General features: G+C 40.0%; 1 long non-coding RNA gene across 1 annotated transcript; it reads left to right on the forward strand.

Moving 5' to 3' along the window:
• Window positions 1–10,253: 10,253 nt before the first annotated feature.
• LOC141380296 (uncharacterized) lies at window positions 10,254–11,617 on the forward strand. Its single transcript, XR_012398094.1, has 2 exons — window positions 10,254–10,546; window positions 11,085–11,617. It is a non-coding gene; the product is annotated as an uncharacterized lncRNA (long non-coding RNA).
• Window positions 11,618–14,486: the final 2,869 nt, after the last annotated feature.

The raw sequence follows: 14,486 nt of genomic DNA on the forward strand, positions 1-14,486 counted from the left end.
ACAAACACACACACACACAAACACACACACCTCCGGACGACAGCGCGCGCACGCACACACAGACACACACACTAACGTTACTCCCCGTCCACGGAGCTCCGTTAACGCAGCACGCGTCGCATTTTTAACGTGACTTTGCACGCGATAAGAGAATATAGCCAGTTAACCTGATACAGTACACGCGGTTACAAGTAACAAATCACAACTAAATACATTTGCAAGCTAGAGTCAACGAGGCAACTTTAATCGCACGTACTTACACTTGAGAAATGGAGGAAGAAACCCATCCTGACGTCTATCAGTAAGTTACTGATCCTTCCTTTAACAAACGCTGATGAAGTATTCTTTGTAGCATGTAGCTTCCAGAAGTTTCCAGTAGTTTCCAACTGCTTGGCTATAATGCTGAGGTTTCATGTTTGGGTAGAGACTCAATATATCCATCTGCAGTGTGACTTCAATCGACCGGCATGTTTGTGTGTGTGTGTGTGTTTGTGGGTGTGTGTGTGTGTCTCGGTTTCTGCGTCAGAGGGCGGGGCCTCAGGTTTGAAATCTTCCGGGTTTGCGCGTGCACGTGAATAACTTGGTTTCGTTCGTACGTCATGGCGAAACACCTAATGAATCCGTATCAAGGCGACTCGTTTGAAGCACTATGAGTCGACTCTTTTTTAGATGAATCAACCGTTTTTAACACTGTACACTAACAGATTTAAGCCTTAGCTGGATACTCCACTTCACTTAGAGCTGTGTTACACACTACATGGAGGGGAATTTTCAAAAACCCATAATATGGGCTCTTTAAATTAAATCACTAATGTATGAGGCATAGACATATATATTGTGATCATGATTTTCGAAAATAATAAATCGCTTTGTAAACGTTATAATTACCATTTCATGGGTCTCCCCATGCAGTTGAATAGAGCGCTTGGACCCGGAAGCCGCTTCGCGTGACGTCACACTCACGAGCGGACAGGCTTGTTATTCCTAAATTTGGCGCGCCGAGAGCAGGGATTGCGGGCGCTACTAAGTGGAAATGTTCCGTGCGTAGGGGGTGGATGAGACCCTAGCGGAGACGTGCTCACGCTGTCATGGCGAATTGGCCGATGGTGGCGCTTCGCCTGTAGAGCGGTGGCCTGGCACTCGATTGATCTGGGCCGGTGGTTTCCAACTGGGGAGCGGCTCAGGTTTGTTGCCGGTGTCTGAAAGAGCGGCGGCGTGGCGGGCCTAAGTTAAGACCGCGGACTCTGTTGATATGCTCTGCCGAGTGCTGATGTGCTGGACAGCGGCTTGGAGTTTGCAAGAGGAGCCGTGTCATCCTCATGGAAATTTGCTGTTTGGACAAGGCTACAGCGATTGGATGTGCCAATGCTAAAGTCGTGAGATGCTGCAGGTAAGACAGCTTTGGTATATATAGGCGTTGCTCAGAAACTGATTTGATGATGGGATAAATGTCAATGACGTATTTGATACTGAAACTTCTGCACATGCTCCTCTCGAAATTTGTTTACAAACATCACATGTTTCTTTCAAAAAAAGGACAGACTGGCTCAACAAACTGGTTATAGTTGAAAGGCTGTACAACATTCATTCAGGACATGACCCTTTAAGTTCTTTTGAGGGTCATTCAGAAAACATTAGCCAAGAGCTGGTTAAACACATTCAGGATTTAATGGCTCTAGGGTACATGTGTGCAAGCACATCTTTTCATTAAGCCTTCTTTCTTGTGGTGATCATGTAACTTTTCCAGACATGGACACACAACTGCAAGCCCATACCAATAACTTGATGCTAACAAATAAGCATAGCATTTCTGCAAAGCCTGAAAAAACAATAGCAGTTGAAAGCTTATTTGGAAGAGCTGCATCAAAACCATGTATTGTGAGAGGTATATGTGACTGTTGTACTTTCTCATACCACAAAAAATGTTCTTGTCTACTGCTTGCAAAGAAACTCTTTAATGAGGTGACTGAGACATAGTCCAATAATGCTACAAACAATTCAATAGTGCCAATACAAAATGACATTGAGAAAAAAAGTGCAGATGAAGACAGGCTTTGTTCTATTAGGAAACTTGAAAATGTACTGAGGATTATACAAACGTAGGAAAACATTCCAGAGGATATCGCACAAAAAGTGAATGATCTAGAGGTACAAACAAAGGAGCAAACTATGAACAATGAATTTGTGAGACTGTGTGATGCGGACAAGTCACGTAAAATACACCCACTGTTTGCAAACAGAAAAAGAAAAACAGATGGACACACAAACTCAGAAACAAAACCAGATATCAGTTTTCTTGTTGAACCAAGAAGAAAACGCAAAGAAAACAAAAGATTTTTTTTTTAAATCAAACTTATTTTGTACAGTATATCTGATATCAGTATAGTAAATCACATTTACAATAGAAAAACTGTCAAAAATGAAATAAAATTATAATTGTAAAAACATAATCTGTGTGTTGTTTTTGTTTACCACCTTAGTTGTGCAAGCTTATTTCAGGCAGTCTTCTAAAATGGAAAAAAAAAAACGTCAACTGCGAGAGGTCCAAAGCAATGGGTTGCCAAATCAAAGGATGATTCAGGGCCCAGGTTTTGCATATTTATCTTCATTTGTTCAATGCTCCTCCTGAAAACAACAAACAATAATGTTACTCGACTAACATACTGTATATGGTTGCATTTACGAGTTGCCTGTTATACAAAATTACAAAAGATGCTAAATTTAAATTTTCTTGCTGATTAATTGACTTTGTGATAAAGGGACTAGACAACAGGCTGAATAGTTTGTACTATGTTAATATTACACATTAAATTTAATAAAACACTATAACATCTCAAAAAAGTGCTGCTTTTCCATGACAAAAGAGAATTTGTGCTGCTGGACATAGTTAGTAAATCTGAAATGGTCTTACACAAAACAAAAATGTAGATGCTCAATCCTTAAAATGTATTTTAATTTTCAGCTTTAAACAGATTTAAAGAATTCATTAGGTTTTAAAGAGTTAAAGTCAGACTGAACAAAATATTTATTGCTTGTTTTTAGGTTAAAAAAAATAAATAAGACTAATATATATATATATATATATATATATATATATATATATATATATATATATATATATATATATATATATTACTATATATAATCACTAATATCACCTTTAACTTTCTTATGTTTTAAGGTGCAGTAGGTGATCTGACAGAATGCTAACCTGCTAGCATAAATCTCTGAAACACAGTCCCACGCCTGCCGTCCAAAGCCAGGCCTCCTGAAACATGAGCGTGCGCACCTTAAAGATGACAGCAGAACCCTCACTCAGCGACTAGTGCTTGGCCGGTGGCGTGCAGGAATTACACTTGTAACTAAGGCATAATCGCATGCTTTATGAACAATATCATGAGTGCATCACCGGCTGTCATTGTTCAAAAATGAACCAATGTGAATATAAAACCAACTTCGCCTCAGGAAAGCAGGCTAGGCAGTATAGCACTATTTACAAAATTTTTATTAAACTAAATAAAAATCTGCATTATAAATGCAGATTTAAGGAAAGTATAACATTGAAAATAGTCACATTAATCTATCGCCAAAAGATTTCAGTGGCTGAACAACACATCTGTGCCCATTCATAACAACAATATCTACATCAACTTAGTGTGACTAAAATAGTTTTAAAACAGAACATTACTTGTCTAACAGAAATACTTCATCCATGTGTCATCCTCACTGTCATTTAGGTCGAAATTACTTGTTTGAAAAGAAAAACTCACCAAGATCAACGTCTTTAGATATTAATCTTATTAATTATGTGTATATGTCTGTTTAAACACGCATCCAAAACCCAGACTTTTGCTCCGCTTCAAATCGCGCGTACAGAATCTGTTAGGGAAATAGTGTCTGTTTATCACTATGGAGAGCGTCAGCTGACAGTCACGCACCGCTATATGACTGTTTTGAGGATTGCATATGAACGGGAGACTACACTTGTATTGAAAAGGAAGGGAATCGGGCCGTTTTTATATTTATTCAAAGTTTTTTGTGCCTAAACTAAGCGAAAGAACAGACTCACATTTAGGAGCGAGGGACGGCCCCTGGTGGTTTGTTGGTATGGGTTGCATATAGGGAGGCTCGGCTTTTTAATGTTTATTTGCCACTCTTCAGAAAAAGACTGAAGATACTGGAGAAATACGGGAAAATACCTTTACGGGATGATAGCGGGATAGAACTGTAAAATATGGGAGAATTCATAGAATTGGATTGGAGAGGCATTGAGTGTTATATGCCATGCCAATAATAAGCTTTATACCTTTGTAAAAGTTATACATTAAAAAAAATACCCTTTAAAAATAATAAAAAATAAATATATATTACTACTATATTATATATAGTACTGTTTCTGTACAAAATTCCCCCTATCGGGCATGAGCGAGAGAGACTTCTCTAGACAGGCTTGGCGCATGCGCGTTTATTCAGTTCAGCCGTACCCTGCAGAGTATAACAGCACGGAGACTCCGCTACTCTGTTTATACTGCTCAAAAAATCTATCCTTGTTGCGTGGTATCACTGTGCGCGTATAAAACTGTAAGTAATTATCGTTCGTATCATTTTAGAAGCATTTATAATGTGTCCGGTATAATCTGGTCTAATTTACCCCAGAAAATCTAAACCCAGTGTACAATCGTGGCAGTGGCCGATAGTTTAATTATTTATTTAATTGTTTATCATACGTCCGTTTACTTTCACTACTTTCACTACTTTTAACAGTTTCAGTTTCAACAACGATATTAAGTTTGTTTCATATTGTCATATGAATTGCTATCATGCGGAGCACACGTGATAGTCACACAGGCGCATGCACAAAGTGTAATCTGACACCACTAATTAGTGCCTATAGCAGCTGCGCTGCTCTTTCGAATTATATTGCATGTACTTCATATATGTATCAGTAAAGATTGAAATTGAGTAATTGAATATTGTTTATAACTTTGTTTATTTGTCACTTTATACCTTTTATGTATATTTACAATTTATTCCTGTTCTTTGACAGAAACTGCACCATATAATCACACAAAAGTGAATGTCGTCATAAAGAAATAAAGGAAATTGGACATGTTCATTCTGGAGTAGCTGCAGTTCTTTCTAACAGAAGAATTAGGCCAGTTGGGTTCCAACCACACAATAGGATACAGAATATCCAACAAATTTGGTCCTTCGAGCCAGAGCCGGGACACCAGCTGCGCTATGGCTACTTCCAGACACTACTATGAGGGAGAACAAGTGACAGATTCTCGTCCAAGTCGTACCCGGCGGGTGCCCACTTACTTGGAGGATTATGTGCTTGATTATCCACCTAGGAGGCATGTCCATGATCGACCAGCAGATGGCACTCCAGGACTACTTCATGCGAGTCAAGAAAACTACATGGCTTCTCAACCCAGAGCCAGAAACAGTGAGAGTGAGGGATTGCAACACTTGGAAGCACGATGGAGAGATTTAAGCAGTGAAATGAGAGAGATTCAAATCAGAATGGACAGTGCTAGACAAGCATCCAGACCTCATATAGATGAACATTATCAAAGTCTCCCAACATTGCCTGTACAATATGAGGAAACGCTTTATCATGAGCCACCAACACCGCAGCAATCACAATTCAATAGGCAACCATCTAATATAGTCCGTGTGGCTTCTCTGCCAGGGCCACAGCAAAACAGACTGTCTCCTGAACTCAGAAGGTCTGAGTCATGCCCACTTACAGCTATTCAGCCTTCTCCTTACCATACGCATTCCCAGCAAAGACAAAACTTTGTGCGACCTGCAACACCGCCTGCGCTTTCAACACTGCAGCCACAACAGCAGCCAGTTGCTGCTATATTTACTCCAGTTTCATTACCACAACAGTATCAGCAGACATTACAAGCTCCAATTCAACCAGTGTCAGCACAACCAATAACGCATGCGTATTATCCTTATCAAACACTACCTCCTCCTTGGTCTGGACCACCCCCGCAGCATTATAAAGCTACAAACACTGTGACTCCCGGCCTTATGGAAATGGCCATCGCGTCTTCCTATGGCATACCCAAACCGAAGTTGACCATATTCTCCTCAGGAAAGGAAAGTGATTTCCTAATGCTAAAGAAAGGACTGAACAGCATCCTTGACCCACACAGACACTTAACAGAGGACTACAAATATCAAGTGCTTCTAGAACATCTGCACCTGCCTACTGCTTATCAGGTAGCTAAGAGATATGTTAACAGCCCATATCTTTACACCAATGCTCTGCAAGCTCTTGAACAGAGATACGGCCAACCAAGACAGCTTATTCAGAGCGAGCTGAAAGCCATCCTTAATGCAACAGGTATACGACCAGGTGACACACAGGGATTTGAGGACTTCACAGCGGCCTTTAATACACTGGTGAGCATGCTGAACATGATGGAAGGACCCTCAAAATATGAACTACAGTGTCTCAAGCCCTACAAATATCACGACGGGTAACAGGGTCACTACCGGCACTACACTGAGAGCTATAGCAGGACCGCTTTAAGCCCTTTTGTCCATATTGTGACAATCATGAGCATTATATCAATACTTGCACAGCATTTAGCAAATTGATTCACACTCAAAGAGGAAGCTGGATAAAAGAGCACAATAAATGCTGGAGATGTGGACGAGGCCACAAACCAGACTGTTGCACCCTAAAGAGAGCATGCTCAGCATGCAGAGGACTTCACCTTCTCATTTTTCACGAAATTGCTGTCTCTACAGAAAACCAGAGTATACTGACAGTGAGTACAACCACTTCACAGGTTTATCTGGATCAAGCCAGTCACTCAGGCAGAGTCATTTTGAAAGTAGTCCCAGTGCGACTACGCAGCCGTAAAAGGTTTCTGGATATATATGCAGTGTTAGACGATGGGTCTGAAAAGACAGTCATATTACCAGCAGCAGTTAAATACCTACAGCTGCAAGGACCGGATGAAGTGTTGGCTCTTCGGACAATAAGACATGAACTTGTTGAAATGAGAGGAAATAGCGTCTCCTTTGAGGTGTCAGCTTCATCACACCAGCGTGTAAAACACGATATCCAGAATGCATTCACAGCAGTGGATCTTAATCTTGCGGTGCAACCATGTCCAGTGGATGAGCTGAAAAGGAGATATCAACACCTGGGGGACATACCTTTACAAAGCTTCAATAAAGTCCAGCCCTTGGTCGTCATAGGATCAGACTATCCGCATCTGATTACACCTAGCCGCCTCATCCGTATGGGACAATAGGAAGCCCTATAGCAGTGTGCACACTACTCGGTTGGACAATCCAAGGACCATCAACATTTCTCCAACAACCCTTAACCGCAAAGAATTGTCTCCACACCTCATTCCTATCACCTACGCAAGAGCTACGACAGCAGGTTGAGCGGTTGTGGCAGCTTGACAAACTGCCACCGAGAAATGAGAAGGAAGTAGTTCGTTCGGGACAAGACAAAGCTGCACTGGAAATGCTGGACCAAAAAACTGTAAAGGTCATGGTCGAAGGCGTGAACCGATACGCCCTTATTGAGAAAAAGGGATGCCCCAAACTATCAGGCGTCGCCAAGCACGGTGATAGCTCTTTTGAGAGCTACGGAACGCTGTTTAATGAAAGACACCAATCTGGCCGACGTGTACAACAAAAAGATACACAGACTTGAAGAGGCAGGTTACACAGTACGGATAACCAGCACTGAACCAATCAAGTCCAAGGAGTCATGGTTTGTCCCACACCACAAAAACACAGTGGTGTTCAATTGTTCCTTCAGCCATATTCAAATTAACCTAAATGAAAATTTACTGCCTGGCCCCTCACTCGGCTCACCACTGCTGGGAGTGCTGCTCCGGTTCTTACAGTATTCCATCGCCATTAGTGGAGACATCCGTGCAATGTTCCACCAAATAAGATTGCTACCGGAGGACCAGCCACTACTTAGCTTCCTCTGGAGGGACATGGAACAAGACCGCAGCCCTGATATATACGAATGGCGAGTACTACCCTTTGAAATTACCTGTAGCCCATGCTGCGCCACATATGCACAACAGAAACACGTCAGAGATAGAACAAAGAAGTGGTCCAATCTGTTCAACAGTCTTTCTACGTAGACAACTGTTTACAGTCTTTCCCATGTCAGCAACAGGCTAAGAAGCTCATTGACAAAATGAGAGCGCTGTTAAAGACTGGAGGGTTCGACATCAGACAGTGGGCAAGTAATGCACCCGAAGTGATCGCTCATTTACCCCCTGATGCTAAATCAGAGAGGTTTGAGTTATGGTTGTCAGAAAGCAAAACTGATCCACAGGAGTCTGCACTTGGTTTAATGTGGCAATGCTCGCAAGACAAGTTCAGCTACAAACCCAGATTCACCTCCACTGAGGGAGCAACCTCCATGAGAACTGTCTATCGCATACTAACGAGTCAGTACGATCCGCTCGGATACATTATTCCCTTCACTACGAGAGCCAAAATGCTGGTGTAAACACTTGGGAAGCGAGTTAAAGACTGGGATGAACCATTACCAGCTGACCTTCTCTTGGAATGGCTGGCATGAGAGGAAGAGCTTCCCAACCTACAAAAGATCACACTGCCTAGGTGTTACATGCCAGCATGCAACAGTATCTCCTCTATACTGGATATACAAGTATTCTGCGACGCTTCAGAGAAAGCATACAGTGCTGTGGCGTACCTACGAGAAGAATTAGATGGTCACACCCAAGTTTAGTTTGACTTTATTAATCCCCGGAGGGAAATTCACATGTCACAGCAGAGCTCTCCATACTAAAAATAGATAAATAAGTTACATACATATAAAAACAATAATAAGATTACATTTCATACTGCACACCTTGGTTCCAAAAACAACGAGTAAACACTTGTACATATCTAATATCTAATTCAAGTTCAGCACAATTCATCTGGTATGACTTTGGTTATACAATCTGATCACTGTTGGTAAAAAAGACTTCCTGTATCTTTCTCTGTAGCACAGGGGTTGAATTAATCTTGTACTAAAAGAGCTTGCACACGCTTGGACTGTATCAAAAAGGGGATGACTATCGTGGTTCATTATACTAACAAATTTGTCCAGCATTCGATCCTGTGCAATCTCTTCTATGGTAGGTAGTGCACACCCCACAACAGAACCTGCCCTTTTTATGAGCTTATTTAATTTGTTTTTCTCCTTCTCCAACAGTCCCCCTCCCCAGCAGGTTACAGCATACAGAATCACAGAAGACACCACAGAGTCATAAAAAGTTTTTAACAGTGTCTGACACACACCAAAGGACCTCAGTCGTCTTAATAAATGAATGCGGCTCTGACCTTTCTTATACACCTGGATTGTGTTTTCAGACCAATCGAGCTTGTTGTTCAAATATACACCCAGGTACCTATATGACAAAACGATCTCAATTTCTGACTCGTGTATAATTACGGGCACCGCTTGTGATGGATGTCTAATAAAATCAACAATAATTTCTTTGGTCTTACTAGTGTTTAATTTAAGACAATTCATATCACACCAGTCAGCAAAACATTTTAAAAGCAACCTATACTCACTCTCATCATGATTCCTTATATAACCTACAATTGCAGAGTCATCAGAAAACTTCTGTAAATGACAATTTTTGGAGCTGTATTGAAAATCTGATGTATAAAATGTAAATAAATATGGAGCTAAAACTGTTCCTTGAGGAACACCAGTACTGCTCATTATAACTTGCGACACACAGTTATGCATCCTAACATACTGTGGTCTATTAGTGATATAGTCAGTTAACTATGAAGGTAAATCAGTTGCGAAACTCGAGAGCTTGCAAATGTAAATGTGAGCACTTGTGATAATAATATTTGTATGTGTAGGTTGAAATGTACACTTACAGCTCTGATGTGAACAGCTGAAATCCTCGATTTGCACACACACACAACATTCCACACACTTGTGTTTTAAATTGGAAGTTGCAGATTAATAGTTGTGTATTTGTAAAATGTCATTCACAAATACAAAGTGACAGACACACGTGTGCACGGCAAATTTGATTGCATCTTTGCTCTACAACCACATGTCAGCACTCACAACCTCTCAGATTCGTCAGTACAACTACAAATCTCCCGCGCTCTGACTTTTGCTACACATCTCCCGCGATCTCTGTAGCAGAACTCATCTGTGCACTCGCAGATGCAGAGGCGTGAACAGCGCGGGGCGGGGGAGGGGCGGGGCAGGTGTAAAGCTGTTTGATTGGCTGATGCCTGACCAATGAACAATGCCAGCAGCCAACAGGACTGAGGTGCAAAATAATAATTTCCCACGATTATTTCATTAGTTAGGGTTTATTTAAACTCTTTTCTGAAGAGATTCTTGTTAAAAATCATAAATTCTACTGTAATGTACATACCAGTAAAAGAGCAGCAAAGCCAGTTTATTGGCTAGAGCCAGCCAATGAGATGGGGCGTTTCTGTTTGTCAGCACACAGGGCAGCTCACGTTGTTGGAGGCCTCGAGCAATCAGAGGGTAAGTTATGATTTTTAATAATTATCTATATGGTCAATACTGTTAGCTAAGCTAAGGACTGTGCTGGGTGCTTCTCTTGTTTGTTTCTTATATAAGAAAACAGTTATGAGTTATCTAGGAGCTGCTTTCAATCATGTTATATGGTTCTAAAGATACGATTCAACCCACATGAACCAAGAAGTTGTAATAGTATTTATAGTAAATAATATTACGTTTTTGAACCATACTAACTATAATAAACTGTATTATACTGTATATTTTGCAGTACAGTATCTACAACTTTGTTAATGAATGCAACAGCACTCTGTAGTATTAACTAGCATGAACTTCAATGAATTGAAGTATATTTACACACACGCACACATTAATAGCAATTAAAAATAACACTGGGCGTTTCAGTTTCTTACAGATCATACCGGTTTTTGTTATTATAACCTGCATCATGGCTATCTATCCATCTATCTATTTACATGTTTGTGTACAGTGTGTCCTTTATATCACTTTTTTAATTATGAAAGTTACTACCTTTATTTCTCAGTTTCCTGTAAGGATGGAGTGACAGGAGAGATCAGCATGTTTCAAGTCGATGAGGAACTCAGAGAAGCTGCATAGCTTGAAAAGGATGTTATTTATGCTAAAGATGACATGATGATCCAGCTCATCTACAAACACTTCAAAATGATTCAGATCATTCAAGAGGAAGCCAACCATTTATTTTCTCTTTTTACCTGCCAAGATGACTACACATTTGAACAAAACACACACTCACCCACACACACAACTTTTATTTTGATAATTGTTTAATGTAGTATTTTTACACTTTACTGTAAGGCAGGGGTGTCAAACTCAGTTCCTGAAGGGCCGTAACCCTGCACGTTTTTAGTTGCAACCCTGCTTCAAAACACTTAAGTGAAAGTTTCAAACAAACCTGAAGGACTCAGTTAGTTTGATCAGGTGTGTTTAATTAGGGTTAGAACTAAACTTTGCAAAGCTGCAGCCCTCCAGGAACTGAGTTTGACACCTGTTCTGTAAGGGAATGTAATTTGTCAAATAAAATTTACAGTCCAAATAAGTGCAGCGGAAATGTCTAGTTACTTGTATTGAAATATTCCAGGGTTTTTCCTTGTTCATATTGAGACGGAGGTGGTAAATCCAACTTCATCATTACCCATCAAATGTTATCTCCTCTTTAATCCTTTGCTCAAGCCTTTACTAATGGTCAGAAAGCAAGCCATTGTGTAAAGCTGGTTGATGCTCGCTGTAATAGAGAGAGATGATGATTGTTCAGCTTATGTTGCTTAACCCTGCAGATGAGATGCTCAAAGTGGACGCTCAGCCGAGCGATGGACACTGTCTCCCTCACCTAGTTGCTCTTCCTTTGAACACACATATCATGTTGAAGGATGCAAGTTGTGGACCTAAATTAGATGTAATGCATGTAGATGTATAAATTAGAAAGAAATGAAACTGCTTTAAAATGTATTAGGTTTTACATATAAAGTATACTTCAATTCATTAAAGTTCATGCTAGTTAATACTACAGTGTGCTGTTGCATTCATTAACAAAGTTGTAGATACTGCAAAATATACAGTATAATACAGTTTATTATAGTTAGTATGGTTCAAAAACGTAATATTGTTTAACATAAATGCTATTACAACTTTTTATTTCATGTGGGTTGAATCGTATCTTTAGAACCATATAACATGATTGAAAGCAGCTCCTAGATAACTCATAACTGTTTTCTTATACAAGAAACAAACAAGAGAAGCACCCAGCACAGTCCTTAGCTTAACTAACAGTATTGACCATATAGATAATTATTAAAAAATCATAACTTACCCTCTGATTGCTCGAGGCCTCCAACAACGTGAGCTGCCCTGTGTGCTGACAAACAGAAACGCCCCATCTCATTGGCTGGCTCTAGCCAATAAACTGGCTTTGCTGCTCTTTTACTGGTATGTACATTACAGTAGAATTTATGATTTTTAACAAGAATCTCTTCAGAAACGAGTTTAAATAAACCCTAACTAATGAAATAATCGTGGGAAATTATTATTTTGCACCTCAGTCCTGTTGGCTGCTGGCATTGTTCATTGGTCAGGCATCAGCCAATCAAACAGCTTTACACCTGCCCCGCCCCTCCCCCGCCCCGCACTGCTCACGCCTCTGCATCTGCGAGTGCACAGATGAGTTCTACTACAGAGATCGCGGGAGATGTGTAGCAAAAGTCAGAGCGCGGGAGATTTGTAGTTGTACTGACGAATCTGAGAGGTTGTGAGTGCCGACCTGTGGTTGTAGAGCGAAGATGCAGTCAAATTTGCCGTGCACACGTGTGTCTGTCACTTTGTATTTGTGAATGACATTTTACAAATACACAACTATTAATCTGCAACTTCCAATTTAAAACACAAGTGTGTTGATTGTTATGTGTGTGTGCAAATCGAGGATTTCAGCTGTTCACATCAGAGCTGTAAGTGTACATTTCAACCTACACATACAAATATTATTATCACAAGTGCTCACATTTACATTTGCAAGCTCTCGAGTATTGCTACTGATTTACTTTCATAGTTAACCAACTTACCGTACCTTTTTGTAAACCTGCATTTTCTAATTTTACCCTTAATAGTGCAGGCTGGATAGTGTTGAATGCACTTGAGAAATCAAAAAATGTGATCCTAACAGTATTACCTGATGTTTTCAGATGACTTAGAGATTTGTGTAGAAGATAAATAATTGCGTCATCTACCCCTACACCAGTTTTATATGCAAACTGCAGTCTGTCCTCAGAAGCAATCAACTGTTTCTTAATATAATTTAAAACCAATCTTTCGAAAACTTTCATCAACTGGGCAGTTAGGGCTATTGGTCTATAATGAGAGAACTCAGTAGGGTTAGGTTTCTTAGGGACCGGTACTAAGCATGATGCCCTACATAAAATGGGAACTCTTTCCAAACGCAAACTCAAATTAAAAATGTAATGAACCACCCAACAAATTTGATCCGCACAGGCTTTAATAACTCCAGCACTGATGCCATCTGGTCCAGCGGATTTCTTCTTTTCAATTCTCCTCAACCCATTTCTTACTTGTTCTATGGTTACTTCTAGTTTAGTAACAGACTCACAAGTAGAAGAATTAGAAGTTAAAACTGACAGTGAATCTAAAAATGAACTCTGATGTGTACTCAGATGAGAATTTTCTAAAACACTGGATGCTGCATCAAATCTATTAAAAAATATATTAATTTCATCCACCCAGTTCTTTCCAACAGAGGCAGTACATCTCTTTAGACTATTACCAGATCCAGACATCCTATTTAGATCACTTCATACATCTCTAACATTATTTTGTTGTAGTTTATGTTCCATTTTAGATTTATAATTATCCTTCCCCTCCTTAATTTTAATTTTTAGCTCTTTCTGGACCCGCTTAAGTTCCTCTCTATCACCTGCTAAGAATGCCCTCTTTTTTTTCATTTAATAATGCCTTTAATTCAGGGGTCACCCATGGCTTATTGTTTGAGTAGCATTTAACCTTTTTTGTGGGTACTGTGTTCTCAACACAAAAGTTTATATAATCAGTTATACAGTCTGTTAGACTTTTTAATGTCCTCATCATGGGATTTGCACAAAACCTCCCAGTCTGTTGAATCAAAACAATCCATCAATGCCTCATACACAGAATCAGACCATACTTGAACTGTTCTAATCGTTGGTGGCTGCTTCCTTACAGCCGGAACATAGACAGATCTGATGTAAATAAGATTATGGTCTGATCGCCCCAAAGGAGGGAGCGGTGTAGAAGCATAGGCATCTTTCACATTTGCATATAGCATGTCCAGAGTTTTACAGTCCCTTGTGCCACAGTCTACATACTGGGTGAAAGTGTGCAGAGTACTTTGTAGAGATACGTGATTAAAATTTCCAGAAATAAA

Source organism: Danio rerio, chromosome 22 (assembly GCF_049306965.1).
Source record: "Danio rerio strain Tuebingen ecotype United States chromosome 22, GRCz12tu, whole genome shotgun sequence".
Taxonomy (NCBI): domain Eukaryota; kingdom Metazoa; phylum Chordata; class Actinopteri; order Cypriniformes; family Danionidae; genus Danio; species Danio rerio.